At 46.9% G+C, this 4,599-nt stretch overlaps 1 protein-coding gene across 1 annotated transcript in view; it reads right to left on the bottom strand.

Moving 5' to 3' along the window:
• The window catches only part of EIF4E3 (eukaryotic translation initiation factor 4E family member 3), a 49,166-nt gene extending 45,580 nt beyond the window's left edge, over window positions 1–3,586 (bottom strand). Inside the window, exon 1 of the mRNA XM_014591416.2 lies at window positions 3,440–3,586. The gene's annotated coding sequence lies outside the window, so the exon portion shown is untranslated. The remainder of the gene's footprint in view (window positions 1–3,439) is intronic.
• Window positions 3,587–4,599: the final 1,013 nt, after the last annotated feature.

Genomic DNA, 4,599 nt, shown 5'->3' with positions numbered 1-4,599 from the left:
CAGCTGGGCCGCGGAGCACCGGACGGGGCAGCGAACAAAGGCAGGCCGGCCCCCTGTGGGCGGGCACTGGCGCGACCGGGTCCAGGGGAACCAGGACTGACCGAGAGGGGCGGTCCCGGACAGACTAGCGGGGCGGAAGAGCTGGCGCGGAAGAGTCTGGAGGTGGCGGGATGGAGAGGCAGGCTGGCACAGGTGGAGGGGTGGGTGGGGCAGTGCACGGAGTCTGGGCTCACAGGTCGCGAGGGGAGGAGCGTGGACAGACATACCAGCACTCTGAAGGATGCATGGCAAGGCTGGCAGATGGCAGGAGGAGGACAGGAGGGATGGACGGGATGGAAGGGCAGATGGGAGCACAGTTGGATGTGACAGCTAGATGGAGAGGAGAGCTGATGGCCAAATGGATAAAGAGCCTCGCGTGCCCAGGAGGGCAGAAACAAAGGGCCAGACAGACAGAAGGAAGGACAGGAGAACTCCCGGCTAGGGTATGAGGTTGTAGCAGGTCAGCTTGGCATTCCTCACGGTGAGCGCGAGTTTCACAACTCTGCTGATTTGAAGGGACCAGAGCCTGCATTCCACCCTCTGGAGCTGTCATGTGCCCGCAGTGAGGGACACCGCCTGGCCCCAATGTGGCCAACCTCAAAGGAGAGTTCTCAGTCAGCCAAGGTTCTCCAGGCCTGGGAGGAGGGATGTGGGCAGTTCTGAACACAGAGTCCTCTGCTTTCTGCCCTCTGAGCACCCAGAGTCCCGGTGACCATGAGGTTCCTAAGCATTCCAAAATGGGTCCCTCCTAGCGCAGCCCCTCCCCAGGTCTCTGTCACACTCTTTTTCAAAAGCAACGCAGAAGCATGAGCCAAAAAAAATTTTTTTTTAATTTTGTCTAAGGTTTTTATGTACCCACCAGAGATAGGGAGAGGCAAAAAGAGAGAGAAAATGAGAAAGCACCACCCCAAGGGACGTGGTCACACGGCAACCCCTTCTCCATTTCTCCTTTGGAGTATGCTCGCACACACAGCTTATTTCTCAAGCCTCCAGGGGCCAGGACTTGAACCACACATTCCACCATGTGCAAGGCAGTTGCCTTAACCACCATGCCACTGGCTGGCCACGAGGGTTCTCTTTAGACTTGAATGTCTGGGTAGTCCTTTCCTGACTGTAGAGTTCACAGATTTTTCCACCTGGCCAAGTGAACCGGCCATGTTTTTTTTTTCTTCTTCTTCTTTTGGAGAGATTTTCACTATAGGGCGTGTGCACTCACCAGAAAGAGAGAGAGACAGAAAGACAGACAGAGACAAAAAGACAGAAAGCAGGAAATCATCCCCTCCCCAGGGGGGATGGCCACGCCACAATCCCTTCTCCCCCATTCTCCTCTCGGGATCTTGGGCACACATGCACACATACACCCAGTGTGAGTTCAAGCCACCAGGTCCGGGACTTGAACCGTGGTCAACTACATTGGAGTCCAGCGACATAGACATTACGCTAACTGCTGGCCCCGAACCGTCTGCTCTTGACTGGAGCATTCACTGGGGCGGACAGGAAGAGAGGCAATACACCACAGTCCAGGGGCTTCACAACATCGAGGGTAGGTGCTCTCCCTACAAGTCTCATAAAAATGACGATGATGGAAACACCACCATGACTTTGCGATCCCTGCATCAGACCTCACTTCTCTACCACACACGATGCTGGGAACAGTGACATCTTTTACAAAGTCCTCGCAACACTGAGATAGTGGGGGTCCTTTGGGGTAGCTACGTTCTTTTTGTGGCTTAATCTCGTCTTTTATTTGTTAAGAGGATACACGAAAGGGGTCTTCAGAAAGTTCTTGGGAAATGCATAATATGACAGAATTATACAGAAAAATGATTTCAAAAAATTTTTGTGCCAAGATACACTTGTGCTTAAATTCCATCTTTCCACAATTTTTCTGAAGTCCCCTAGTATATTTAGGGTGTCCTGAGCACTCTACTCTCAGTAACTCATTTAATTTTCACAACAATCCAATGAGGAAGGTACTTTTAATCCATTTTATAAATGAAGAGCAGAGGAGTTAAGCTAATCCCAAAGTCACATAGCTAATAAACTGTCCACTGCCAGGATCTCCTGCTTCTCTAAATGGAAAACCAACAGGTCTACATAGTAAAAATGGTCATGATAGCAGGTCTCCCTCCCTTCCAAGACCGTCAATATTCCTGCCTAGAGGAAACCACTGTTAACAGTTTCCTTCTAGAAAAATGCAAGTATGCACATATGCAACTATCTATATAGATTTATAAATTGTATGTCTGTATCTTTTTTATAACAGAAATAGAAGCATTTATGCTGTACCTTATTTTTCTTAACATTATATTTTCAATATTTTTCCATATCTAACACATAGGTCCACATCATCTTAAGGGCTACAAGGTAATTCATCATGAAGTAACATAATTCACTAGCCCTCAACATTTATGTGATTTCTAGCCATTTTCTTTTATAAATAATGCTACTATACACATTTTTATATTTATGTCTTTCCTTGTCTGCACAAGCTTATCTCAGAATAAGTCTGGAAAAGTAGAATTGTTGGCTGTATTTTAAAATGTGATCCATATTGCCAAATGGCTGTGCAAAGTGAATATATCAATTTATATATAACTGGCTTATAAATAATGGTTGATTTGAAAATTTTATATTTACCTTTACAAAATTCTAAGAGAGAATTTTCTTTATAGAGAGAAAGTTTCTGCTTTCTAATGATTAGAACTGATCAAACTGTCAACTTTAGCTTCTTCCTCGTGTCCTACAGCAATACCCTCAGCAAGAAAGGTTTTTCAAAATTTTCTAACTGCAGTTTCTGTAAAAGATAGTGTGTATTGTATGATGAATTCCTTTCAGAACTTAGACCTAGCAACAATCTAGCAGTTTTTCTTTGTTAATCAGCAATTATGTACTTCTCTCTCTTTTTGCTTTGGCTTCCAGGATGCTCAAAGTTACACTGGTATATAATCACATAATCAATACTAAACAATGAAAATGAATCACTATTTGCTCCTATTTCTATTGTAATGACCTAAATTACATAAATGTACCTTATCCTGCAAGCCCTTTGAATCTATTTTGGAAGGAAGCAGTATAAAAATACATAAAATTTAAAAGGCCTTAAGATGAGTAAAAGAGGTTAGGCAACAAATCTAGGACAAGAGGCAAGGAAGGAATGTTGGACAAAACTTTCACTCTCTTCCTACTTGAAATGTGTAAGAGATTAATTATTCATATTACTCTTCAAAATCGTTCTTAGAAGATAACAAATTCGGAAAAATTCCCTCACTTCCCCCACTTTGCGACTAGTCAGCAAGAATTAGAATTTCAGGGCAGAAAAGAAACTTGAAGATGATCTAAGCAAACCCATCACTTTACAAATGAGGAAACTGAGGCCCAGGGGGGTGAAGTGACTTACCCGAGGCCACAGCTCTAGGGAATGACAGAGCTGGGACTAGAGCGTAGGAAGCTTGAGGTCCAGGCCAATGTGCTCTCCCAGTGTGTAACAGGCAATGCAGACGACTTGGGGTGGCAGGAGAGAGGAAGAGAAGGTGACCCCACAGCCCCTAGCAACGGAAACAACAAAAAGGACTTGAGGCACTCATAAATAATTAAGCAATTAGCTACAGCAGCTACTCCCCTCCCCTCCAGCATCTAGTCACCAAGGCAACTTGGGCAGGGTGCCTGCTGGTTGCCTAGTAACAGTGTGGTCTGCTCCCCTGACACACTCCCTAGGCATCAAAGGATTTGAGAGTCGGGAAGAACCCTAGACAGGGATCACGATTGCAACACCTTCATTTTCCAAGTGAGGAAACAGAGGCCCAGAGAAGCTGGGTAACCTGCCCAAGGTCACACAGCTACTCAGAGGCAGAGGGAGGTTCCATTGCCAGTTGTTTTCCATTGCACCGGGGCTGCCTCAGGGAGGCTGCAAATGGAGGAGAGGAAAAGATCCCTCCACAGACCCTAGAAGAATGAGAAAGTCAGAGAGTGGGCAAGAAAGAGACAGAGACCTTGAGCTCTCATATGCAATTAGCAGGAGCTGATAATCCCATCAGCCCAACTTTCACCATCACCATGGTAACATGGGTGAGGCGGGTGATGGTTGCCTAGTAACAAGTGGTCCTCTCTCTTCCACTCACATCCGGCTCCCTGGGAGTCACAGGCACAGTGTTGGAGCGGGAAGGGAAGGCAGGAATTCTAACTCAGTATTTTCTTTTACCCAATGAGAAAGCTGAGGTTCAGGGACATTGTGCAAGCCACGCAGCCAAGAGCTAGTTACTGCCATTCCCTCCACTGATGGCCTCTGTCAGGCATAGCGAGAACATTCTACTCGACAAAGTCAGAACACGGAAGGGGGAAGGGCTGGCTGGCAGTTCCCCGGAGAAGACCTGCTTCTACCACTTGTCTAAATGGTGGCAAGGCCATGCAGCCAACCTGGCACCCAGATGTCCTGGAGGCACGAGGTACAGTAGGGAAACGCAGGTCCCCAGAGCCAGAACACCTGAGTCCAAAGCCAGGTCTCTGCAAACCCAGCCAGCTTCTTATCCCTTCCGTGTCTCAGTCTCTGCACCTGAAGAA

Source organism: Tupaia chinensis, unplaced genomic scaffold (assembly GCF_000334495.1).
Source record: "Tupaia chinensis unplaced genomic scaffold, TupChi_1.0 Scaffold000570_1, whole genome shotgun sequence".
In the NCBI taxonomy this organism is placed as follows: Eukaryota; Metazoa; Chordata; class Mammalia; order Scandentia; family Tupaiidae; genus Tupaia; species Tupaia belangeri.
This window is presented reverse-complemented; position numbering and strand designations above follow the sequence as displayed.